The following is a 27869-nucleotide window of genomic DNA, read 5'->3' on the forward strand; positions in this document are numbered from 1 at the left end:
CCACTTCACAGATAAACTCCTACCTGAAAAAGGGACTTTGTGTACATTTAAGTAGGCCCTTGTGCTCCAAATTGGTAAAAGCATCTTTACATTAGCTGATCGAATACTTGTAGTTCAGGTGAAACAGATAAAGATGAGAAAAATGTCATAAGGCATGTTCCTAAAAGACCAATCGAACTTTCTTTCAAATTGCACTTGATGACAATGAAGAGTCCGCGAAAGCACTTTCTGGATGAATGAGTAATACTAAAAGCATAGGGAAAAACCACAACATCATCAAAAACATCTTAAAACATGAGAAAAAAGACACAATACTGGGATTTAACGCTGGAGATGTCCACGGCAACAAATAAATAACACCCACTTTGACATTACATATACCTATGTTCACGCTTGGAAACGTATTCGTGTGGCCTCTTAAAATGAAAGCTCTATGTAAATGCACATACATGAGCATTTCCAGCTTCCGAGTTCTAAACTCTCATGTTTATGCGTCACTATGCAAGTCAAGTTTTGAGTCTGTTTTTTGACTCAATGTACAAAATGCGCAGCCATTGAACACGCGTCAAAAGTGAAACCAGTTGAACTTTGACCAGTCAGGGATTCGGATTTGGTAGTGATGCATGGGTAGCGCATTTTTCAAAACACAGACGTACCAACTGTTTGAAAACTGGCTTTTCATATGTCATGGTTTGGGTTTCTTTGTATTGGTTTTTGCTTTCCATCTTGTTTCTGTTATGTTTGAGTTCTGTTTCCTGTTTTATTTTGAAATGTTTCCTGTTTTGTCATGGTTTTGAGTTTTACTTCCCTACTCCCAATCTCTCCTGATCATGTTCACCTGTGTCTTGTCAGTGATATTTGTATTTAAGTCTTGTCTCTGCCTTCCTCTTGTGCTGGTCCATTACCGTCTCTTCCCTGTCCATCTTCCCACAGTAAGCCCACTGTTAGTTTGGGTTTTGTTACCCTGCTCTGCAGCACTAAGTTAATAAACCCCTTGCCCTGGAACCGTGTGCCTCCCGTCTCTGCATTGCGGGTCTTTCATGGTCACCAGCCCTCCCTACCTGACACATATGGCTTTGAACGATATGCAACACATCACCAACGCAACACAGAATCACAGAATGAGCTGATTTACATTACCACTGTAAAGTGTTGTATATCAGCACAAGTGTTATGGTGCCGCCAGGGTTCCCCTCCTCCCCCTTCTCTGCAGATTGGATCCAGCTGTCGGCATTCTCCTCATCACACGCACCTGTATTTAAGATGGCTCCGGTTCACTACTCATCGCCAGCTCGTTGCCCTCTATGGTGCATTCATGGTCTACCTAAGCTCTTCCCTAGTTTTGTGTTTGCCTTCGACTTATCCAAACTCTCGCTCTGCCTACAGGGATCACGCTACCTCTGGTGCCGACCTGGATCTAATCATTAGATCCTCTGCCTCAAGTCCTCAAGATTCCAAGCCACGATCTCACTCAGACTTCTTCCAGCAACCACGTCAAGCCTGTTCGCCCAACACCGCGACTCGTAAGCCACATCACCCCCGAAGAAGGATCCTCCGAAGAAACTCACCTCTCTCTATGCCTTACGCCTCCGGTGACGGCTCCTCAGCCAGCCTCTCGACTGATCCATAGACTCTGAATTAAATCCCTTAACTCCTCTTCCAGTGTTTGTCTTTCCGGGTTTCAGCACTTGGGTCTGTTCGCATCCTAGCCAAGCATGACAACAAGGCTGTTTTATTACGTTGACTCCATAAAAGGTTCCAGAGTTACTGTAGTTATGGTGAACTAAAATAGTATTTCTGTTTTCAAACTTGATTCCATTTATTACTAGGTCAAAAATGCTGGTTTCAGGCCCCCCCCTGACCTTTTTGCTTTTGACTAACAGATTAGAATAAAAATTTGTTGATCCCTAGCAGGAAAGTCCAACTGCCCAGTGGCTTAAGCAATAAAAGATAAATAAATAAGTTGATATAATTGTTTGAATAAAGCGCAGTTGAATACTAAATGTGTTCAGTCAATCCGAATCCGGAGCCGTCCGATTCTGCTGATCAGCAGCGAGTTTTCATAGCTGGAAAACAAGCAGTGGTAAGTCTCAAGACCTGCGGTTAGGCAGCCCTGATGTGGGCAAATAAAACAAGATGATTATGGGTTTGGGAACCATTCTCCTTTAAAATCTCCTAAATGTACAGCGTGTTTAACAAAATCACCTTCTAAAAACTTATTGTTCGTTTTACTATGACACTGTTCTGGTGCCCCCTTTGTCCTCATCTTTACCTTTTTTTCTGTCCCTAAACTGTCCCAGTTTCCAGCACTTAACCTCTTATGACAAACCACAAAAGTGTTTCCTCCCTCATAAAAACTGCAGAAAGGGATAAGGCAGGAGGACTTCTGCTGTGGCGTCTCCCCTGGGACTATGGCCGGCAACCAGACTGCTGTGGTCAAAGCCAGGGCATAACAGACGACAAGGGAGACAAGCAATCCAGACAGAGGGGGGAAGAAACACTTGGGACAAAGCCCCGTACAGTACCCCTCTGAACTCTCAGTTAAACTTTTAAACTTTAATGTTTAGGTTAATCAGTCTCCGAAAAAAGAGAAGAAAAAAAAACATATTTATGATTGAAACTTAAGATCATTTTTGTCATCTCACTAATCCCGCACTGACTCTGTGACTTAAAGCTGTGGAGGGGCTCCGGCCATCTGTTGCATGACTCACTGCAGCTTATCAGAGGTCAGTCACGTCTTCTTAAAATCACTGAGGGTACGGCAGCACTGGGGGATTGGGAAGACTAAACTTTTAAGGCTCTTAAAATTCGGCACACAATTGCAGTTTGTGTCCCCCAAAACATTTGCTCTCGCCCCACTTTTGAGACTTCATCTGGATCGATAGGTAACTGGGTTGGGAGGTTTCGGCATAGGAATGTCATATGGCATCACAAAGTGTGTTGGACAGGCCCATTGTTGTTGAACTGCAGGCAGCAGACGGAGAGGAGTGGGCGGGACAACAGTGTTGCCACGGAGGGATCTCTTCATAAATAACATCCCACAGAGGGAAGACAGCAAGCTGGAGAAGGGGGCTGGTACCGTCTTCTCTAGCTGACGCACAGAAACAAGGTCTCTCTGATCCTCGCCAACAAAGTCTCCAGCAGAGCTCAGCTTTCACCTGAATATTCTGCATATAGATTAGGCTGAAGTGGGCCCAAATTCTCCACAAGTTTATAGAATTTTAATGGACCCCTCTGAAAACCTGAAACTAAAGCAAAACTTCAGGACTTTAGAAAACATGTCAAAGCACAGAAAACAGATGAACAAAGTAATGACAGACTATCAGAACATTTTAAATACTTTAAGTTTGAAATATCATCAATATTAATAAACAAAAATTCTTAAAAAGAGAGTTTAAAAATACATAGAAGTTTTTAACAGACTTAACCGCAACAAAAAGATTAAAAAATTAAAATAAGGAACCAGTAAGAGCCTAAAAACAACAGTAGGAGGGGCCTAACCCATAATCTAAAACAACAATGAATAAGTTATTACTGGGACAGAAAATCACAACTAAAGTTCTTTTCTAAAAAATTTGAGACAGATATTTCATTAAAGGTGAAGTCACATATACAAGTTGACCTGTATGAATGCTGCCCACTGTGGCTTGTCCGGACCTGTGGAGGGTCATACAGAGGAGCGACTGATTCAAAGATGTTGCGGTTCTCTTGAGGCTTCTTGAAAATGCAATGTATGATTGTCATCTGTGTGGCAAGTGTACCATAAAGTATTCGTAAAGCTAAGGTAAGTTGCACGCACTAATGGACAGGTGGCGCTTTCCTACAGTGCTCTTTTGGCACACAATGGTTGTTAGTAAAGCATTACAACTAGGTAAAGGCTTTCTCCAGGCAAATAATGGGCAAACCTGTCCAGGGCACACAGGTTCACTTATCACACGAACACCAATTACAGGCCCCTTAAGCAATCTGCAGGATTTGGGGATGGTTGTAAAATTGCATCTCACATATTTCACCCTTATTTTGTGCGTTGTGTAAGTTTGCCACAATCCATTGCTCGCAGCAGGTTTGACCATTATTTTACCCGCAGTCAGCTCGTTTCTAGCCATCAGGGCAGTAGTGAATAAGCCATAAGGAACTTCAAGAGATTTTAAAATCAAACTCATGGAAGAGAAGGTTGACGCAGAACTGATGACTTAAGTTATTACATTTCCCTTTCAGAAGAATTTGATCTACAGTACCTAGATTTAAAATAGCCAAAAGCTTTAGAAATTAGCAGACAGGGAAACCTTTTTTGCATTGAAGTCAGTCAGGGAAGCCAGCTAAAGTTTTTAAAGTTAGAAGACGTTTAAGAGCAACTCGAAAAATAACCCTGTTTGTGGTTCAAATATATTAATTGAGTTGAGTTAAACGCATGAAACTGATCGATTTATTGCAAAAAGTCAAGAGTTCTCAGTACAATCCTCTGTGGGACACCAAATTTTAAACCAGAGTTGTTACACTGAGGACTAATGAGGATTGAAGTGTGTTTCTCCCTAATCTTGGAAGATAAACACACATGAAACCAAAAAACCCATTTGCTACTGTGCTGAGATTCAATAAAACCATGACTAAACCGCATCTTTTATTGGTTGTAAGGCTGCAGTATGAATCACAAAGACAGCTGTGGAAGTTGTGGTTTATTACTAAAAATCACACTAGAAACTTATTTTAAATGCTATTGTTTTTAAAGAATAAAAAAAAAAATACTGAAAATAACACCTTAATTGACAAAAGCAGCATCCATAATACAATATCTATTCAGGGTAGCTTAAACAAAAAAAGCACTTCTCCAATCCTAATGATAAAGAGCATTAAAATAAATCTTAGGAGGATGAGTAGACAGCAAAATATTTTAGTCAACACTTTATATTCTTTTTTTTGCTTTTAACATATTTGGAAGGAAAAGCTTATTTTTCCCTCGTCAGTAAAGTAGTGCACGGTTCATCTCCTAGACCGCTCAAAGCTCTCTAAGGCTCAGCTGCTTGGAGTACCTTCACTGATCATTTGGAAAGCGGAGCTTTGATGAATGCCAAACCTTTGACTAATGCAAATTAGGAAAATATAAGATACCTATACTTCCATGCAGCAGGCCTTGTTTTTAATTTTCCTTGGACTACACAACAAACCTGGAAAAAGCCTAAAGCCCTCTTGTTCAGAGGTGTTGTGACCAGCCAGGTTTTCCCCGCTGATTAGCTCCCTCTGCTTAGATTCTACGCAGTGACTATGCAGCCACCAAGTACGGATTCAAACTTTGAACAAGCTAGAAAAAAAATTAAAAAGCATTTTTGAGTACTGTTTCAGATGGTCTGCTTTTATCCGTCTGTGTACATGAGGGACGAAAAGAAAGAGGTTGGCTGAGCTGAGGGCTGACAGCTGTGGGAGGGTCTGGACGTAGGTAGATAAAGATATCGGAGTTTGCACACACACACTAACCGAGGCTGGAATTCTGTCTGCCCTCCAGCTTCTGTTGGTGCATTTTGAGTGAAATTTCATAGTACATGGGTTAAAGACAGGAGAGCAGTGCAGAAATCCAATCAAAACCACAGAAGTCAACCACGCCCCCCCACCAATGCTAAATGTTAATCGTCTCTTGCAGGGTCGGATCACAAATGGACAGTTTGTATAAAAATAAGCTTTGAAATGTAATCATTACCCTGTGTCTGCATTGGGCTTCCAAAGTATTACAAAACAGGATGGGCAGTAAGATTTGCTTCATTTGAGTGGAAAGTCTAAAACAATTGGAGTCATTTTTTTTCTTTTTAAAGCAAAGAGGAAGAGGACAAACCCATCTGGACAATGTTGCATAGCAATAGCTCCTTGTTTGGTGGCAGTATAGCGGAAAACTAGAAGTTACTGTGTCAGACAAAAAAAAACAGCGAGTACACATAGTGCCAGCCTATATTAGCCCCCAACGCTTTGTCAGAAATGGACTGGTTTGATTTATTTCCACTATAAATACAAAAATAATAAGATTCTTTCTCCATTTGCTTTACATACTCTCTTTGATCCCTTTATTATCTCTATTTTTCACGGATGGACAACTTAAAGCCTTCAGGGTATCTGTCCTACTTCCTCTCCGACCACTCATATTCTTGCAACTTCTGAATGGCTAAAACACACGATCAAGGAAATCAACAGAGGGTAAAAATCTGGGAAACAAGTAGGACAGTGACCCTCGAGGCCTGGAGTTATCTATACCTGCTGCAGGTTTAAAAATAAAAAAGCTGTTCCTCTAGTGAGAAAATGGTGATCCAGTTATAAACACACACCAAAGTTAACTTGTTTGGTCTACACCAGAGTTAAAAAGGACTTTCCCTTTACGCCTCCCAAAAGGAAGCAAAAAAGACAAAAAGTTCACAAATATTTGGAGATGTCACAGCGTGACACTTCTGCAAATGTATCAAAATGTGTAACAGGAGTCACAGTGGCATTCTTCTGTCCTTCTTCCTAACCTGCCGAATCCCTTTCAGGGCCAAGGGGTCGCTGAAACCCCTCCCAGGTACTGTTGGGTGAAGGCGGAATTCACCCTGGATAAGTTACTCGTTTGTCGCAGGGTCACACAACAACACACACACACTCACGTGCACATCCAAAAGACAAAATAGAACCACCTATTAACCTACAAAGCCTGATTTTGGATTGTAGGAGGAAGTTGGAATTCCCAGAGAAATCCCACATAATTAACCACTACTTCACCATACAACCCCACATTGGCGTTGAATTTAGAAAATTCTGTAAATTTCTGTCAAATTTTTGTTCACGCTAGGCAAACTAGCAAGAGTCATCAACCATCAATCAATTCTGTCTCCATTCAGCTACAGTTTATTTGTCGTGGGTCACTAACCTCCTTACAAATGTCTTACATTTGATAGACTTTACAAAATGGTATTTAGATTTAGGACGCAGGTTTATAATTTTTAAAAATTATAATTTTATAAATTCTAACTTAAAAAACACAAAATGTGAACACTAAAGGAGCGAGGTTCCCTAACTTCAAAGATGATAGAATGTCCAACAATGGTTTTAAGGGATTTTTTGGACACTGCCACACAACTGCCATAAATTAATCTAACATTGTGTAATTTTGAAGCTCTAACTTCACTGTCCAATTATCCCAGTGCTAAATTCACCATTTCTTTGGCGTTCTAACTACCAGACATGATTTCTCTATTTGTGCCTTCATGAAGACACCATTAAGAAGAGATTCGGAGAACCCTTTTTCCTCTTTAAAATGTTGATGTTTGGCATTGACAAACCAACAGATGTGTTGCACAAAGACGAATGACGGTTTACTGCGGTGTCAATCTTTCACGTCGCCAACATTATACCAGATGTGTTGCTGCCAAACAGTGCAACAACATTATTTTTGCTCTTGTCTCTATGCATCACCCTCACCATGGCGACAGCTCATCTGCTTTAATATTATGACTTAAGGCTATAGCAGTGTATGATTCTAAATGTAGCGGTAATTTACGCCACAGCTGGAATATGACAGAAAACACAAAACATGAACATTGCTTTGTTTGCCGTCTTAGTACTGTTTATGTTCCGAGTTGTCAATCAAGGCCTAATTCATTACTAGCCTGCTATGCTTAGTGATTGTTTCAGTCATTCAGGCATGGTTTGCTGCCTAATAATGCACCCAAGAGCCATGTAAAAATAATGGTTTATGCTCAGTTTATGCAAACATTTTAAATAAATGAGACAACTATCCAAGGTAGTACTCCACCCTAAAATTCAATCCAAAAATCACAAACACACTTCTGCAAGTGTATCTTAAACCTAACAATGACTTGGCTCTGTGCTCCCTGGACTGTAAAATACATGGATGCTTGTCTGGGCGGGGCCTGTATGTTCATTTGAGTCTGGATTAAGTCATGCCCCAGCTGGGTTCCAGCAGAGTGCCGCTAAGCACACTCCTGTTGTTCTTTGACCCCCAAAGACAAGGCTCGGGCAGGCACGCACTGCGCCACAAACCCCTTGCTGACTTAGCCAACCCTCTGGCACTCCCACAGGCACGTACGAAAACACACAACCTCTTCAGAGGGTTTCCTCTCTCCCTGAAGTCTGAACAGGAATCAAGAGAACAATAGGCTTCACAAGCCCATTCTTGACTCCCTCCTTTACTCCAGAGAGAAATTTCCTTTGGCTGTGTAATTACTGTCAGTGAATAATAACTCCCCTGAGCATTACAAATCCTGAAACCTTGACTGAGAGACAAGTTCTTCAGTCTGAAGCCAGAAATTTTGTTGGGGATTTTGGTGCATTCAGACACATGAGGGTCATATAGCCTGATCCAACCAATGACACAGAGGGGGGGGTCGATCAAATTTGGTCAGTTTCTTACACATGTGTTGTATTACAACATGTAACAACCAAGTAAAATAAATACATTAGTTCCCACCTACAGGCCTAAAATGTGTCCTTCAGTGTGCTTCAACTGTGACGTCACAAAACCAGACAAAAACAGATTTATACTACATTCACTTTTACGGCCACATCACAGCATTTGCTTAAAATTATGTGTGCATGCGTGTATCAAGTGCAGTCTATATTAAAACATATATATCTATATTAATTCATTTCTTAATTTCTAAGAACAAAAACATGAAAATCAATAGAGACAGCCATACATTATAAATATCATTTTAAGTATTGTATGATATTTTCATTCTTCACGATTCACTTCAAAGACTCCAAACAATCCTTTTGTTAATTTGCTAATAAGCAAGTAACGATTAAGTCAAACCTTTCAGTTGGCTTATACTAAGCTTAATATAATGTAAAAAAATAAATCCTTCTTTAATAAGCACTAGGTCCATTTGACACTTTTAACATAGATCTAACAGTAGGGATGAAACTATACACTTTCGATTTTGGTTTCAATGGCGTAACATTTGGTTCTGTTTTAAACAGAGTTGTGGAATCCCTAGTAGCCCAATTTGTATTTAAAAGGTAACGCTTTGGCTTCCACCTGAGACTAGGGCTGGGTAACACTAATGAATTTCAGAATCAATTCGATTCCATTCACCAGAGCTTGGATTGATTCATTCGATCCACCCAATTTGATTTGTTTCAATTAATTAAGAATCTACACAGTTTACACATTTAGATATATTTGTATAGAAATACAACAACAATCTTTATATGTTTCAATACTAATAATAATCTGATACAGTTCACAGTTTTAATTTATAAATGAAATAATAAACCAATGGAATGTTAAAACCATACACTGTTACTTGGTATCTCAAATGGAGAAGCTCCAACAAAAATGTGCAGCTCATTAACTTTGTAAAGTCTCTATCATGGCTCATTTTACAAAATAAATGTTCTGCCTTCCCTGGAGGGCGTTTCAGTTTGGCCACTAGGTGGACCAAACCTCTCCAAATAGGATCACAAATGGTTACTTTAAAAAAAAGCTTCCATAAAAGAGGAAATTCATGCATGTGAGTATGCACAACTGTTAATTAGTCAGCAATATATGTTTAGGTCGACCGAGCGTTGGCTTTACCGGTCCTATAGGAAATTCCATCATATAAGCATCAAGCTTTCGATTTTACTGCGGTTGTTGTCAAAATTACACAGTAAATGTATCAGAGTATATTAGTAATGTTTCATGAAATTTCTGATTGTGCTTTGTAAACTGTCTAGCAGTTTTGCAGTTGTACACCATGATTGTTTCAATGCTTGATCTCGCCAAATCTCACAAAATCTCATGAGATTAGCATTAGGTCACTGAAAAAAGAATGGCATAAAAGATGGATCTCCATTCTTATGGATCGATTAATGATTGAATAAGCTAGAATCGATTCAGATCAGATTTTATCAACCCAGCCCTACCTGAGACCATTTTGATATATGTAGTTTCTGGAACCAGATACAAATCACCAAATAACTTAAAAAAGCTTATTGGGTTTGAGTTCAGCAAATTTTGAAAAACAACGCAAGAAAAACAAAACATACTTCAGTTTGGAGTTTGTTCAGGAATTTCTTTATTTCTTATTTCTATGGTTTAATAGATTGGGGAGAGATGTGATTGACTGGTGACCTTTAGATCTCGAGCTGTACAATAGCTTCAGTGGGTGCATTTGTCCCCCAAAGAGTTACGATATACAAAATGAAGCCTGATGATAGATCTACATGCTAACTATGTCCACCTCAATAATGTCCAAAAAGTAGGCAACTGGGCAAGGCAAAGTAAGTCAATAAACAAACCAAACAGCTGGTTTTAAAGGAAAAAAAAAATTCTCTTACAGTTATAAATAATAGAAAACAAAGTCATAAACCTCAGATTGTGCAACAAATAATTTTGAAACTAGACATTAAAAAAAGTTTGAGTGCAAAATCTGACGCTTTTAACATAGGTGTCAATAGGAAATTGCTCCTGTTTGAAACGAAATCTAGAGGTCTTGAGAAAATACGACTATCTATTTAGTGAATAATCAGGGTTCATCCAGGTAATTTCTGGTTAATCCTGAGTTGATTAAAGCTAAAAAACTGACTATATCTTAAAAAAAAAGAAAAAAAAAGAAGCTCATATATATAATAAGAAGCCAATAGCTTTTGATATTAACATGCATGAACTTTAGTTAATAGCAGAAGTATAAGGAAAGTAATGACATCTCTATGTTCTCAATATCTGTGTTTAACATTTAATAGTTGCGACTAGAATTACTTTTATCGCAAGTCATGTTTAAAACCTGGCATAATGCAAGATTCCCTAATAAAGTTAACAGTGTTCAAAAATATTTTTTTCTGGAAAAAAGCCTCATCGATTCTCCTTTAGAGCCATTGGACAAATACGTTCATTAGTCTCTGTGTTATTTGTTTTCACAGCTACATAAGTTCCTTTCAGTTATTCACTTGAACATTTTTGATTTAAAAGAAAAATCTAGAATTGAAAAAAAAACAACAACCTTAGAATCAAATCAAAGCTCCTTGAAACAAACAGGTTTTGATAAACGCCGTTTTAAATAACTTGACACCATCTTTTCCTTACAGGACCTCCATGGAGGGACTTTGGAGAACAAGGTCTCCGTGTTTGTAGGCAACAGCATTAGCCCAATGCCCAGCATGTGACCAGCAATCCAAAGCAGATCATTTCGATGAATGCCCCACATGCTGAACTGCTGCTCAGTTGCTGCCGCGACCGGCAGACGGGGTAAGAAGTAAACGCGCTCTGGGGTCACATGTTGCCATCACGCCACTTTGTCTGCGATTGCCTAATCCTAAATAATAGAGACTCATAGCAATCAAGAGACTTGCCATCTGTTCAGCAAAGGCAGAGAATAAAGCCCATACAAAACAATGACGTGTGAAGGCAATATTTATGGCCCTGGAACAAGAAGGCTGAAAACACCACAGTATTTCTTAGTGGTGGTTGGGTCATTTCAGCAATAAAATAGTTATGTTCAGAAAAGCTTTGTCTTTTGCTCAATAATGACTAGGGTTAGGAGTTCTAAAGATTTTCAGCTGTAAAAGATATTTTACATAGTTATACCTTATAAATTCAGATGATCACCAGAGTTTTAACTACGGCTCAGTTCTAACCCATTAATCTAAAGAACAAGTTTACACAGATTCTTCGGGGGAAAAATGTCTTAATTGGGTTCTTTGAGTAATGCACAAATTTAGGGGAATAATTCCAGAAACATAAGGGATGAAGAGGATTTTCATTTTCTCCATATTCAAGTAGATAGTGGTCAAGATGTCTCCAAACAGAAGGATGCTGCTCCTTGGCTGCACCTATGAGTGGTCGTAAGAGCCCCGAAGCTACTAGTTTTGTCCAGCTTGTCATTTTCCAAACATGGTTCAATCCTTAATGGAGTCTCAGGGTTACTGGAGTCTATCCCACCTGCTGTTAGGCGAAGACAGGGTACACACCCTGGACAGGTCGCCAGTCCATTGCAGGGTGCTAGTTTTGACCCTGTTGGATTATTCCTGATAAATTACTTAAAATTCCTGGGAGGGGGGGTCATAAGAAACATTAGATTGGCTCCATTGTCTCCAGGAGTAGAACTGCTTACATCTGCTTTTTAGAACCAATTGATCTAAAATTTTATCAAGCCAATTCGTGTGCATCTAATCAGAACAGAGGAATGCCACATTAATTCCATTCAAAGCGAATGGGACTGCATAAGGATATAAGCAACCTCTGCTAGGAGAAAATGTGCCAACTGTGGACCAAATCAAAAAAGAAAATAATGATAGAGAGTCAATGACAACAAAATTTCATCATCCACATGTGCTAAAGAACAATAAAATGTTTAGAACAAATTCAGAAACATGAAACTGCCATTAATTTAAAATGTTTGTTTGAAAAAAAAAAAGATAAAAAAGTTGGTAAATATGGTCGAAGTTCCTGGTTGCCAAACATCTGCGATACAATTTTTTCCAAATTTGACCCATTCTAATCATCATCTGCTCACAGCCATACGCTGGAAACACTTCCAATGCCACTGTTGGTTGCAAGAACTGGGTCCCATTTTTTAAAGGGGAATTGAACCTTTAAAAATGTAAGGCCAATTTGGAGGGTATGAGGAGTACAGAAATTGTTCATATACAACATTCATGAAAAAAATGTTAAAATAACTAAAAAGAATAACAAAAAGATCATTTTGTATGTGATTGTACATTTTTTCACCAAGATGTTTTAAGGATCCACAATTCAGCACTGCATGTTAAGAGTAAGCTTGGTTTCCAAAAATTCTATGAGAATTAGCACTTTTTACAAAATGCAATTTACAAAAGGGGTAGTAACTCAACAAAACAATAACTGTATTTAAAGAGAAAGTACAAAAGTGCCCCAAGGAGGACCCAAGGGTAACTGTATTTTCTGGACACAGCGGATTATAAGGCACACGTCAATAAAAGGTCTATTGTCAAACTTTGTTGAATGTTTTCGAACCGTCTTTGGGAGTGACCAGGACGACAAGGAACCAGAATGAGAACATCAGACATATTAGAGGTTTTGACATGAGGGTAGCTGGCGTTGGAGCAGAGGATGCAGAAAACGGGGTTAGATGGAGGTCGTTGATTCACTGTGGTGACCCCTGAAGGAAAAAGCCAAAACGAAAAGAAGATGACGCAGTAGGACCCGAAGGCTGTTACAAATAATTGTAAAGCAGCAAGGTTCCTAAAAAAATGGACTTAAATGTTGGTGTCTTTTTGCAGGCATGTTCAGTGGCAGGAGATAAATGTAAGTGAACCAATGCAAAGATGAAGTATGGTGGGCCTGGCTCAACACTACCTACATGATGGTCTTTGCAGAAAGTTACACATGCAGCACAGAAATCTTTACAGTTCTAAGCCAGTTCTGGACACTAATATTCTGTGAGGCGAAAGACAGAATGCTGGCGTTGGGAATCTATTCGCAGCGCCATGTGGTAGCGCTAATCAGTCTGTAAGCTAAACATCATACACTAAAGTTCAGATCAGAGTCCAATGACAATCACTTTCCAGCTTAATAACCATAGGAGAAAAGACAGACACAGCAGAGTATCTGAAGTTACACTAATCAGCCCTTGATTGTTGTGGCATTTAAAAGTAAAAATTATCTCCAACTGGTTGTAATTTGGTGAGGCTGCAGATTTCTTGGTGAACTTCCCATCCTCCACTGACAGCAGACAGAGAGGCTGACCTCTTCCTAGATGGGGTGTTGGTCTTTTTCTGTAACCTTCTGCCTCTCTACTGTCATCTTTTCTCCTCCAGCTATCGCTCTTGTCAGTTTATTTTTTTCACCTCTTTCACTCCATTAATCCTCTTCTGCTCTAAACCGAGCAGCCTTTGACTGTAAAATGTCAAAGGCCGCCCCTTCGATATTTTTCCTGAGGCAGGCCTTCCCACTGAAAAGCTGGACGCATTCAACGCTCCTCTACCTCTAAAAGACGAGGCAGACATTGCTTCGGGAGTGCAGTGCAAATATGAAAAGCCAAAGCATTGCCTGTTTTAGAGGGTTTGTCCATGAAATCCTACTGTATGGTGCATTTGGAGCCCTGCTGCAGACCCAGTGTCATGACTAGCGGGAAAACAGACCCAAACGCTGGAACCCGGAAGAATACACATGCGAGTAGGTGATGGATAATGAGTTTTAATGTTCGGTTCTAGGTTTTGTAGATGTTTGGGCGGAGTAGTCACGTCCGAGAGATTCCCACGAGGAAGATTGAAGGTGTCTGCAGCCCGTGGCGTCACTGGTGGATTAGCTTGAATCGGCGGCGGTTTGTGGTGCGGCTTCAATCGGCAGAGGCTCGTTGGTGTGACCGGAAGAATTCTGAGGCTTGGTTCCAGAAGCGAAGATGACTCAGGCGCCCAGTCGTAGTAACGGATTCCATAGAGGAGCAACGATCTGGCACTGGAGACTGGTCCTGGATCCCCTTATGAAGGCAGGCGGCTGATGAGGTGAGTGGACGCAGCTGTGATGAGTCAGGAGCCAAGCAGAGAGGGGAGGGGGAGGAGTCTGACAGAGGCACCATGACACCCAGGTCTTCAAGATCTACCATCTAGCTTGTATTTTATCCCCTACTACCCCATTTGCTGCAGAGTGTCTAGATCAGGGGTTCCCAATACAGGGGTTGACATAGCCCAGAAATTTGCACTGGCCCACAGGGCCAGTAGTTTTTGAAACTTACTGGCCCTGCCTGAAAGTTACTGGCCCGACACCGCGCATAGCGGGACCCGCCGCTCCGCAGGTGCTTGCAACTTTAGGGGGGTCCGGGGGCATGCCCCCCCGGAAACTTTTAATATGGTGCAATTTGGTGCATTCTGGTGACATCACTTATTTCTACACTTTTCAATGACTGAAAATAGACCATATCAAACTTAAATCTGCTCTAGTCTGTTTCAGATGTGTTGAAGAGAGCACTGCAGTGTAGTAGGTAACACTAGTTCAGAAGTTTTCATGCTGCTTCTAACGGCAAATATCACAATAAATCATAAACCTTAAATGTGTTAAAACAATCTAATGGCAGCTTGAACCATTTAACGAATCAAATAAATCCCTTAATGCATTTGACCAATCGGATGGACGCCTTCACATTGTTGACCAATCAGATGAAGCCCTGTTATGTTAGATGTTTGTAACCTATGTCAACGTGGGTCATTTGGAGTATAATTTTTAAACTGGGAATGGTTATTTGGTTATTTTGCTGTTTGTTTATATACCGCAAATTATATCGTTATCGCAATTTTAATCTCTGATATCGCATATCGCGAGTTTTCCTCATATTGTGCAGGTCTAACTGAGATCATTCAGCTAACTAGAAATACTTACTGCTTACAGTGTTGTAAAGAAAAACAAAATTAAGTAGTTTAACATTTTACTGCATTTGAGTCTGAGATTCAGGTATTTGGAGTTGCCTTTGATTCTTTGACATTCAGCTTAAAGCTTAGTGCATACAGTTTCATCTTCAATGCATTCATTAAATATCTTGCTGTCCATAGTACTAATTCCACCCGTCACTCCATCTAACATATTCCTATTCCTGCCATGTCTTCCACATCTCTGACATGCTTCAGTGTCTCTTCAGTGACTGTGTCGGATTTATAATCAAATGTAATAATAACCCACTGGCTTGTGCCTTCGTTGTTGCTGTTTAACATTGTTTTGTATTGAATTGTTACATTCAATAAAGTTTGAAAAAAAAAAGTAGTGAGCGCGTGCCGCGTGGTGCTCGGCAGCGAAAGCCGCGCGCGCGCAGGCGGGAGAGAAGGAGAAGTGATCAAAGGTTTCCCATAGAAACCCTTGAAGTCTGAACACAGGACTAGCAGAAAAACTACATTATGAAGACGAGGTAAATCTACACGTTTTCGCAAAATTTACTTTATTGAAAAAGGTGAAGAATATATAAACCGTTAGAAATTTTAGTGGCCCGAGCGGACAAGTGAAAAGTAAAGTCTTGTGGTCCGCACTGCTCGAAAAACAGAACCGGGCCAGCGGACAAATGGCTATGTCGAGCCCTGCAATATGTCAATCATGCCGTATTTGTGATCGATGAAGGATGTGTGGGTGGATCACGTGCTTTCAAAAGTAAACAAACAAAAGAATCAAGATTTTTTTTTGATTGCCATCAGCCAACCTCCGCACTGTGAAGTTCGTCACTTAATTAACATGTAGAATGGCCAATCAAACATCCTCTGATGCATACATCACTGCACATGAGTGTTTAACTACACTGAGCGCCACATTCCGCTGGCAGATTTAGACTTTTTCTTCCTCCTAAACTTCAGAAAGGTGTGAACGTTCAGCGTCAGACTCCTAACCATGGATGTAGCTGCTAATGTGGTGCTTTTCTTTTTTCCTCCGACTGGCCCAAGCTATGTTACTCAGAAAGAACCTCGAACAGAACCCACACAGAACATTTCTGTTGTCAGCACACCGTGGGCTGCAGCGCCATTGACGTTCCAACTATGAACACATGGATTCAATTTAACAGGGTATAGAAGGAAAAATGACAGAGGAACTTTTTTGTCAAGTTGTAATCTTACATTCATCCATTCATTCATTCAGTCATTCATTTTCTCCTGTTTATTCCCTTTTGGGGTCACGGGGCTGCTGGAGCCTATCCCGGCCACTTATGGGCGAAGGCTGGGGACACCCTGGACAGGTCGCCAGTCTGTCGCAGGGTAGAATGTCCACAATCACACACCCATTCACACCTAGGGACAATTTAGATTAACCAATTAACCCATGAAGCAGGATTTTGGACTCCACAAAGAAATGTCCCCCATTGATGTTCTGGTTCAGGTCTTGAACCGGGGGTCTTCTTGCTGTGAGGCAAGAGCGCTAACCACTGCGCCACCGTGTAGCTGTAATCTTACATATTCATCTAAATTTATAATTGTCTGAAATGTATAAAAGTCTGTGTATTAAAGTACATAAATATGAATGTTTGAAATTTGATTTTATGATTCATAATTTTATTTAATAAACAATAAATGTATGCATGTGTGGTCTAGATTATTAGATTCCATGTTCTGACAGGCAAACAGAACTAATCCAGTTTGTCAGTGACAGAGATGGAAGGATAAGTAAGCGATGCATCTTGAAGCCCTACACTAAAGTGTAAGGACCCAAAAATATGCAAAGGAGCAGCTGTTTCTCTTCTACAACCAGTTGCAAAACCACGCCACCTTGGGGTTGTGCAAGTCAGAATTTTCCATGAGTTCTGCATGACACTTATCCTCTGTTACATCTACAAGACTATCAAGACTCTGCTCCACACAGGCTCGAGCAAACCGGTCTTGCTGCACTACTGTTTCCAACTTTGGAACTCTTAAAAACACAAACTATAACAAATTTCTATCATAAAAACAAAACAAAAAAACTGCACATTCTCAGAGGGTTGTGTTTCCAACTTTCAGCTGAGCAGGGTTAGAGCAGGTGTACGCCCGAGCGTCACTTTAAACCACAATCCGCCAGCCGTTCTCTTTAAATCTTTAAAAGGGAAGAGGAGAATACTCTCATTCCCAGGGCTCGGATGTCAGTTTGTGTAACAGACACCGGTAAGGAGTTAGACACTGTGGTTCAGTGCTTTTATCCTGGATACTGTTGTCAAGAGACAACAACAGAAAAAAAAAAAAAAAAGATAGAAATTGCACCCTTGTTAGTTGGGTAATATAAAAAAATGAAGAGAAACTTCTAACCTTTGTTCTAGTGCTGCTATAGCAAAAAAAAAAAAAAAAAAGGCAAGCATTCTCATTCCTCCATCTGGAAAAACTGGCTCCGTCAGAAAACAATAGTGCTCAGAAACTCCCCCGAAACCAGAAAACAAGAGCGTCTAGTTTTATCTTAATGGACATTTGACAAGGCTCCCTCCAAAGAGAACTAGGAGGTTGAGTCACGCCTATGTTTATTTAGATGCCATTCCCCACCGTGAAGTTTTCCTTTCTGCATTCCAAACATTTTGACCATTTCTTATGAAGCATTTTGTCATTTGCCTCCTAAGCCTAAAACTTCCTCTGTTTCCATTTACTATATGTTTGTTTTTTAGGAAGAAAATTTAAATTAAATACAGCATCATCTCAAAAATGACAAAAGAACAACTGCTAACAATTGCTACAAATGTAAGCCATGCAATATATAATCAGTAACATCACAAAACATCAATTATTGTAATCTCCTTAATTGTTTTTGACAGACACTAAATTGGGTCATGATTCTGTTTGAATCATTTATTGATGTTGGGATTTGGCACAATTTTTTTTTTCTCTAATCCAATAATTCTATTTAACTTTTTTTTTCTAAGCTTTTTAGTTGTATTTGGCTTTAGCTGTTGGTGATAACTGGTAGAACCTCATTTGTAAGCATTTCCAGATTGCGAGAGTTCTCAATTTTCCCTGCAGATTTCCTCTCATATAGATCTTTAGGTAGGTTTCTTCATTCAAGTCCCACTACAATCATGTTTTGATCTATTGTAAAAGCCGTTTTCTGGGACAGAAGTACTCCATCCTTCTGTTTATAGGCTCTCCTACTTGCTTACAGCCCCTCACAAAACCAACCTAACATTACTGGTGCAAGCAATATTGGAGCTATCCAGCTGTGCAGTTGTCAACCAGATACCAGCTCAGACAAGGAAAACAAAGAAGTACATGGATCTAGTCCTCTAAAAGTGGATGCATCAGAATGGAGCAGAGCAGTGAGCTTGTGGCTTGGTGATTGCCGCACCTATGTCACAACTACAGGCTTTGCTCTTGATTCACAGTTAAATTGAGTTGTACAAAGAAATACTCAGAACTCCAATTTCAAGCTTACACTTCTTTATATATGTCCTCCATCATGACAAAACAATGATAACATAAAAAACAAAACAAGGTACCATTTTCATGAAGTGGGTCTAAGAAGTACAGTATATGTTCTCTGTTCTAGCTCTTCTAGGATGATAACCAGCGTTAGAAATAAGGGGGAAAAAATAACATTTGGTTGTCCTCCCCAATTTTTGGTTGTCCTTCGATACCAATATTCAACAGCAACTAAACCTACTCAGATGTCAGTACTTACATCGTTATTTCTTCTATACATCTAATATCAACTGCCTCTTACGATGGACATTTAAAAAATTCTTTAAATATTAAAAACAAACATTTTACTAAATATTGAAGCATCTAGTTACACAAAGTATTGCCATGTAAATCAAATACTGTTACGGTCAAATGAAAATACTTTATCTTACCCTATAATGTATCAGAGAATTGATTACATTAACCAACACTGTAACCTAATGAGTATTTTTAAAATTTAGAACACTTGTATGGACTGGGACTAGTACAGCATTCCAAATATAAAGCAATATTTATATGTGATGAAAAGTTATAATATGATATAACATCTATTTCAAATAAACACATGTGTAAATGATCCCATGTTTACATTGTGCGCTGCAGTAGCAGTAAAGACTAATATCCCTGATCTTTTAAACAAGACATGCAGGTGCAATGTTGTCATTTTGCGATGTCTTCGGTCGTACTCGGTTCGTTCGGAAGTCACGTGACATCGTTCGTGTACACTCGGTTTTATCTTAAAAAGTCGGACGTCAGTTTCCCCCAAACTTTGAAAAACAATCAAAAAATACCAAAATGTTGTATAAAAGACCAGGTTCTCACACGGATAACTATCAGGTTCATTTTTCATTGTCCTCCTCTGGTTGTCTCGGACAACAGGATAACCGCTTATTTCAAACGCTGATAACACAGCATTCTGAAGCTAAAATCTCTAAAGCAAGCCTGGGATCCCAGTTGGAGGACACCAAAGTAATCGAGCCTCAATTGAAAATGGTTTAAGATTTGGTTGAAACACCTACAAAGACTGACTATTTTTTAGAAAATTGTAGGGAATTGGACTTTTACTTTTTTTGTTCCCATTTTACAATAAAAAAGGACATTATTGTATTTTTCTCTCCGTCTGACATTTTACCCAAACACAACTAAGAAAGGAACAGATTTGGCCAATTAAAAAGCCCCTCCTCATCCCAAATAGACAGTGCTCTTTTAATAAAGGAGGGTTTTCTAGGAAAACACTGACCATGATGAGAGCTGCTGCCTCAAACGTGTACACATTTTGTTGAAATTGCCTCAGAAAGCAGCATCTGAATCACTCCAGTTGTTTCAGCATTTTATGACATTTACACACGCTCCATTACCGGCATTTCTTCCTGTCATATCAACGAACCTTCACCTCCTTCAACGGGAAAAACCATTAAAAAAAAAAAGAAGAAAAATAGTGTACCCTCCTATTTTAAAAAGAGCAACAGGAGTCCAGAAAGACAGGAGATAAACAAGAGGATGGGAGTTGAGGTGACTTTGACAAAGAGCTGAGGTGCAGGTTCACTTATGCACTAAGTCATATAGTAAGCTATTAATGAATACACACAAGCAGGTTCCCAGAATAGAAACAGATCAAGCACAAAAAAAAGAAACATTAGCAGAGGAACAGCAGGTTTTCCAGGAATCCTGACGGCAAACAGGCCTTTTTTCTGTTTTTTTTCTCCTTTTTTGTTTGTTTTTTGGGTACTTCCGTGTGGTCATGAGTTTCAGTTTCAGGGCTTCATTTACCGAACAGCAGGAGAAAATACTGCCTACCGCACGGCTATCTCCTGAGCAGCATCAAGGCCGGGGGATCAGTAGGTAAACAGCAATCTGCAAAAACACAAGCTTCAAGTCGTCCCTGAAAGAGCCCACTGCAAATCAAACAAGCCCTCATCAGCAGTTACCAATGCAAACGTGGGATCCCACTTTTATTTGCTGGAGACAAAGCCAGCCATACATTTGCATATCGTAGTGGAGGAGCTTGCTGTTCCAGGGAGATAAAAAAAGAGAAAGAACAATAAATCAGGGTAAATATACAGATGGGGGGGGCAAACAGAGTTGGTAGGGAAAACACGGATATCAACGACCTGCACAGATTGGAGTTCACATGAGTCTAAATCTCATTTGTAAAAGAAGCCATTAAAGGACGATTATTTCCTATTGCTTTGCCTAATTGGCTGGCTAAGTTCTACCATTTATTTTAAAGGAAAAAGACATAAACCAGAAGATGTTTTTTTTTAACCCAATAAGGCTTCCTAGTAGATAACCTTATGCAGCACAGTAGTAGTTGCTATTTTTGTGTTCTATATTGCAATAAGGGGAGTTGACAGTCAATCTTAAGCTCCAATCCAAAACGCATGGCTCTTGTTTGTTCCCTGGCTTTGATTTTTAGACAACAAACAGCCGCTGCTGAAAAGCACTGTTTCTCTTCGTGATGGACTCTAAAATCTCTGATGTTGACGAGTCTTTGAAAAAAAAAAAAAAAAGCAGCGGGGTTGCTGTTAAAAAGAAATCCATCCTTAAACACCAAAGGATAATTTTGAAGTGTAATTAATTATTTACAATAGACTTACACAATACTGCTACGTGTTATGCACCATAGTAGGAAGTAACAATTGTGAATGGTTGACTCTAAGACATATAAAGGCATGCCAAAAAATTTGGCGGGAATGGAAGGCATTAGTGAGTGCATAAGTGACCTGAAACTCCTAGAAAGCGGGGTGGAATCATCATACCAGAGGAATTTTTGTCATAACCATTCAACTACTGCAGAACAACAGCAAGGTTGTTGGCGATTAACCAGAACATCAAGGCAACTTTCACCCACATAAGGAGCTAGTGAGTGTAAAAAAAATGTAGGTCACTGTGCCATGGACACTCATTGATTTGCATTGTGGCATTTTGACCTCCTTCACCTTGAAAAGGACAAGCAGTAATAGCTCATGATGGTTTCCAACTTGCAACCTAAGTATCAGGTGAAAGAGTTCAAATATTAATGCATCCAACCACTTTTATTCATCCATCTTCCAAACTCTTTTAATCCCTGTCGGGTGCATGGGGCTTGTATAGTCAAAACCTTTATTTCCATAACCTAACCAACAAACATAATAGATCTATTTTGATCCAAGGTATTGGTCAAATTATTGGTAAAGGTATGCTGTTACCTCTGTGATTTGACAGCTGAACTGGTTTTTATTTTACATGAACATTATTTCAGATTTAAGACCAAAACGGTGCCAAGATGGGGTCATGGCCGGTTGAGGCATGCTCCAACAACTGTTCCGCTCATTTGTCCCTTCTTTCAGCCTATTTTTGAAAAGGTTGGGATTTGGTAATGTTACATCTAGCCAAGAGTAATCCAGAGCTGAAAAAATAGAGTTCGAGTCATAGACATATTTACACCAGACCAAATATCTTCAACATCACCCTGAGAATTCAAAATTGCTAAATGAAACCTGAAGTGGATGAAACATTTTTTAAACGAGTTTGTTACACCCAACTCAACAACAAAAAATGGGCAATTGTATAGCAAAGAATACATTTGTGGGTAAACCTATGGGTTCACCCATTTACCCATCAATTTAAAAAAAATAGATAAACTAGACTATACGTTTATTCATGTATAAAGTTTGCATTTTTTATATACAAATCAATAAAGAATAACTGCTTTTTGAACATTGCCTCTAGAGGTCTTGTAAGGAACTGCAGCTGTTGGTTTTTACAGCTATTTGCCAAAAATTCAGGTCGACTTTAAATCAGCCCAACACAAAGCAGAGGGTGGTGTCACTCACCAGCTGTTCATCTATATATAGGTAATGACCCCAATACTACATTCATGTGAGACGGTACCTCAGAGAAACAGACAGCCTATTTCCACAACACAAACACTGGCTTCTTGTTTTCAATTATTGAGTTGAATATAGACCACAACATTACACATAACACCACCTATTTCATGGATGAGTACAGAAATATGGCATCTGTGCTCAGCTTTGAAAAAAATTAATGTCAATTGAAAGGAAACCAAGTTTAGTGTAAGGACGAAAGTCAACTGATTTTGTCAGAAAGCAAAGTTTGGTGGTTGTTACGCCCTGTATACCAGTATAATGAATTTGAGGCAATCATAAGAAAATTTTATTTTGACCGAATTGTTTTTTTTTTTCTTTTTTTTAAACCTGCACATTCACATTTCTGTTCCTTTGACAGAACTGTAAAGAACATCATCAATTCATCCATCAGATTTCTGACGGGGACGGTAGACGTTTACAAAGCAGTTTAAAGGCAAAATTTCCTGGATCCTGACAGTGATCTTACCAAATAACCATATAAGTTTTAGATGAAAATTCAACATCATAGTAAAGCACTGAAAAAAATGAAATGTCCATTGTTAAGGTAGCTGCTGCTTTAACACTGAGACCAAAACTCAGATAGGATATTTTACTTTGAATAACAATGTAAGACCAATGATATCTATCATAGGTCTTACATTGTTATTCAAAGTAAAATAGTATAATGAGGTGTATAAACTCCTGTGAACAAATCTCCTTATATGTCAAAGAAATCATTGTGATTTTTCTTTAAATAAGTTGAATGGGGGTTCATTTTAACAATGACTCAATTTATATCATAACTTGTGTTTGCTGATGCAATTCACTATCGATATTGGTCCATTGCTCCAATTTGATCCGATTCACTGACCTAAAATAGATCCAAGACATCTTTAACCAAAAGTAAACCCAGTGTTACTTAAATAAATATCTGGGTACTGAACAGTGCAGGTGAAGTTACCAAGACTTCTTGTATTTCTTGCAGGATAAATCAAGAATAAATTAAATATTTAATAATTGTATAGGTCGTTTCCATTACCGACTTGCCTCAGACAGATCGATCTGGTTGGAGTGTAGAAAAATAAATTGATATTGACAAAGTTGATGAATCGTAACACTCTTAAAACTTCTAGAGGACGTTTTATGGAAAAGAGCATGTGGTTGTTGTCCTAAGTAAATGAGACAAAAGCCCCAACTTGGAACGGTCTTTGTTTGGAACCTCTTAATAAAAATTTAATTTAAAAAAAACATGTTCAGATTTTCTGTTCACTGCGACATCACAGACCCTTATTAGACTAGACTTATCTAGTTTTCCCATCTTTATACCCACCAAGATACTACTATTTTACGTACTGGACTAAGGACTAAGTTTAACATACAGTAGATTTCAAAAACATGCATTATATAACAGAAGACGGGGGTGATTAAGTCTTTTGAAATATTTCCCTAAAATCAGGGACCGAACAGCAACCACACATATGTTCACATCTTTGTAGAAATAGGAATACATCTGCAACAAATGTGGTGCATTTTTGTAGTTAATGTTTAATTTAGGCTTCTAGATTTTTTGGTTTACGTTACATGCCATTTTTTTAAGTCAACAAGGACAAGACCTTTGTTCCGATTCCAGTTCTTCCAGTTCTTTTTATCAGCTGGATTGGACGTGTTGCCTTATAGTCTATAGGAGCCCTCTGACATTTTGGCTCTGAAGCAGTCTGGACACTGAAGTCCTGCTAAGCTCTAAACTGCTCCTCAGGAAGTTTAATATTTTCTGAATGGCATTACAGTTTGGACTGACAGCTATCTTTAAATCCCCAGAAGCTTTTTTTAAATGTTATTTTTTTTTCTGGATCTGCTACATTTTAAACCAGGAGGAGTGGCACATCCACATTTGAGATTCACTGGTTGGACCACATTCTTCTACACGAGCCACTGTGAAAGACTTGTTTTTCTAAGAAGCTTGAGTTTGTGGAGTACATAGTATTGTGGCAGGTTAGCCTGGCTTCTTTTTGTATAAGGCCTGTGTGTTTCCCTTTGGAACTCCAGCCTCCACCCTCAGTCCAAAAACCTGTTTCAGAAGTTGATTGATGACTCTAAAATTAGAAATAACTTTGCACAGGAGGAAATCATGACTAGAAGACAGATAAATGGATGTTTATACTTGGTAAATAAGATCTCTGTGGTTTTCCACCTTGAAACTACTTTTCCATCTAAGGTCATGTATCATGTTAGAAGTATGAAGAATGACTGGTCTCATTCAGCATATTTTTGACCTAACACACACCCCAAACAATGCCGTTCTGATTCATCACAATGACAAAAGGCAAAATCAGAATGCCCTGGCCTTTTCCATTCACTAATTGTTCAAAATCTCTAACAGAAGGCTCAGGGGTATATCTTTCCTTTAACGTGTATGCAGCGCCTTTGATCCAAATTCTAATTTAATGTTTTACTGATCTCCTAAAGGTCGGTTGGGGGTAACAAAGAGGAAATGATACAACCTCTGAGATCTTACTACACTCTGACCACTTGAACACTTTCCAATGATTGCAAGAAAATGCATTCCACACATAAGCACCATTCCCTTTGAAACACAACAATCTTCCACAATTCCTTTTCTGACAACAGTGATGCAACCCGTCGAAGGATTTCAACATCCATCGATAAAAATTGCTGTAGCGCGTCGTTTATTTTTTGGAGCTATGACAATTTGTCAATGGATGGGTTCAAGCGATAGGTCTACACGAAAGCATTTCTGTTATTGCAAACAGAAGTGTTAGAAAGTATGGCTTTAACCAGGTGATTCTGGGGACAGAGCTTTTTAAGACCACTTCTAATCAAGCTGAAACCCGCAGGTGCATTAGGGTCAATGTGTTGGATGTGTACATGCTGTGTCGATTTGAGGCAACAACAGGTCATTCTGCAGACCAACACAGGAAGTTTCACACACAAAAAGAGATATTCAAGTATACTTGGAAGTCTTTGGCGTTATTCATAACTTTGCCTCTAGAATATACTACAATCAGCTTGTCCAACTTGAGTACATTCTACTGGATACTCTGGAGTTTGCACAAGAACAACACTTGGATTGCAGAGAAACACGTTTGTCTGCTTCCCCGTAACAGTGAGTAATCTGCATGTGATCGCTTCGGTCTGTTTGCTTAGAAAACCTGCTCCCAAAACCTGGAAGCAAAGAAATGTACTCCACATAACCAAGTTTGTGGATGTTTTTTCTTCGCAGGCCTGAAAAGATGGAGCATTCTGTGCACTAAAATGGGCTCATTAATATAAAATAGGAATCTCCAGAACCCAAAAACGGCAGGGGGATGTCAGAGCAGATGCAATAAAAACTCACTTTCCACAGCTAAAGCATCATAAATAAGACTGCAAGTCGTCCAAACAGCAGGCGAAACATCCTCCTCTTGTCCTCAACTTTTCATGGGGTTCGGGCCCCCAAGCGAAAGCTGTGGCTCCGGATGCGACGCTGCGTTAACAGGGATGAGATTGGACCCAATCAATAACCTGTTAGGGCAGCTAAGAAGCAAAGCAAGCTAAATTGGCTGGCCTCTGATTCTGACACCCATGAATTCTAATGAGGACTTTCTGCAAATCTCATCTCCAGTGAGCATGACGCTTCACCACAGAGAGAAGAGGCGAGCACACGCCATGCATTATTAACAAGGCCATGTCCAGTGGCCCTCACAGAACAAATGCACCAAAAATGATGCTAGTTTGTAAGTCAACAAATACAGGTGTCTAGTTTGACCCAGTTAGAGATAAGACTGCAGTTGATATTTTGGATGTTTTAGAAACACCATCCATTGAGACAGCAGGAAGGACCTAGACAAAAGTGTGTCTGATCATGTGTCATGCATGAGAGAAGTTCAGAACAATTCATGTTTCTGAAGTGAATAAATACTGCAGGCTAACCTAGTTCCGCTTGGATCCAACTAACCATAAAAGTAACAGTAATTCAATTTAAGGCCAGTAGGAGGGTACGTTCAGATTTATTAGCTTGGCAGACTTTGTGGTATTGGACAAGGAAATTTCACTTGTTTATTTTGTTCAACATGTTAGCGGCTGGTTGGCTCCGTTGGCTGCGTGTAGGACTGGCGCATAGGAGGCAAGACCCTCCACGCTACTGAGTTTGCATGTTCTCCTCATGCATGCGTGAGTTTTCTCCAAGCACCCCCGTTTCCTCCCACATTTAAAACATGCTTCTTGGGTTAATTGAGGAGTCTAAAATGTCTCTTGGTGTGAATGTGTGTGTATGTGTGTGTGTGTGTTGCACTGCCACAGACTGGCGACCTGTAACCTGCCTTCATCTAACAGTAGCTGGGAGGGGCTCCAGAAACCCTGTGACCTCAATAGAGGTTGAGCGGGTTTGGAAAAAGGATTTATGGAGGGTAAATCATGCCACCTTAGTTTTCTTCTTAAAAATGAAACCTTTGGGAATGAAAAGGAGCCATCCCAGCAGCTACTGTTACACCTTTGATGGCACATGTGAAGAACGTTTTACAACTATCCAACATGACTTTTGTCTCGGGAACAAGAAGACTGGGTCGAAAAGGATTCCTTACAGCAGAACAAAAAAAACCTACAGCTGTTTGTAGTGCTCAGACCTGTGTCCATCAGGTTTGGCAGAAGAGAATCAGAGCCAGCCAGCAGATAACGCTCAAAGATCAAGTCTTCATTGCAGTTTTATTGCTTGGAGTGTAAAGGAAAATCCCAAGTGTTCCAAAGGCAGCAGGCCACAAAGCACAGACGGGCAATCTGTCTTTTTCTTATCACTGCCCCTTAGAACAAACTCCAAGACATCTAGAAAGGAACAACTGATATCTACAACTTCTACTACTGCCACTACATCCTTCATCTTTGAGTCAACCATGCAAAAGGGAGAAATACGATAATTAAATGGTAGCAGTCGGTCATAATCTAGTAAATTCACTTAATTTTGCAGTAAAAATGCCTAAAAGGTAAGGTGGTTAATATTGCTTTTTTTTATTGCTTTCTTTATATACTTAATAAACCACTCCCTATCTGAAACCTTGTTTTTTCCTGAAAAATAGAAAACATTTCCTTATTATTCCCGTCTTTGTTTAAATGTGATACTTCCTTAAAAAAATGAAACTTTCCTAGGAAGCGACCGAGGAAGGGGCGTGTCAGCTGCCTCTTCTCTTTTCTGTATCACTGCCTCTGCTG

The 27869-nt window shown here is 39.5% G+C and overlaps 1 protein-coding gene and 1 long non-coding RNA gene across 4 annotated transcripts in view; one reads left to right on the top strand and one right to left on the bottom strand.

Moving 5' to 3' along the window:
* LOC101159504 (membrane-associated guanylate kinase, WW and PDZ domain-containing protein 3) overlaps positions 1–27869 on the bottom strand; it is a 151134-nt gene that overhangs the window by 112525 nt on the left and 10740 nt on the right. The window lies entirely within an intron of this gene.
* LOC111947668 lies at positions 832–2603 on the top strand. The gene is made up of 2 exons (XR_002873540.1): positions 832–1307; positions 1387–2603. It is a non-coding gene; the product is annotated as an uncharacterized LOC111947668 (long non-coding RNA).

The sequence above is a fragment of the Oryzias latipes genome, chromosome 7 (genome assembly GCF_002234675.1).
Source record: "Oryzias latipes chromosome 7, ASM223467v1".
NCBI classification, from domain to species: domain Eukaryota; kingdom Metazoa; phylum Chordata; class Actinopteri; order Beloniformes; family Adrianichthyidae; genus Oryzias; species Oryzias latipes.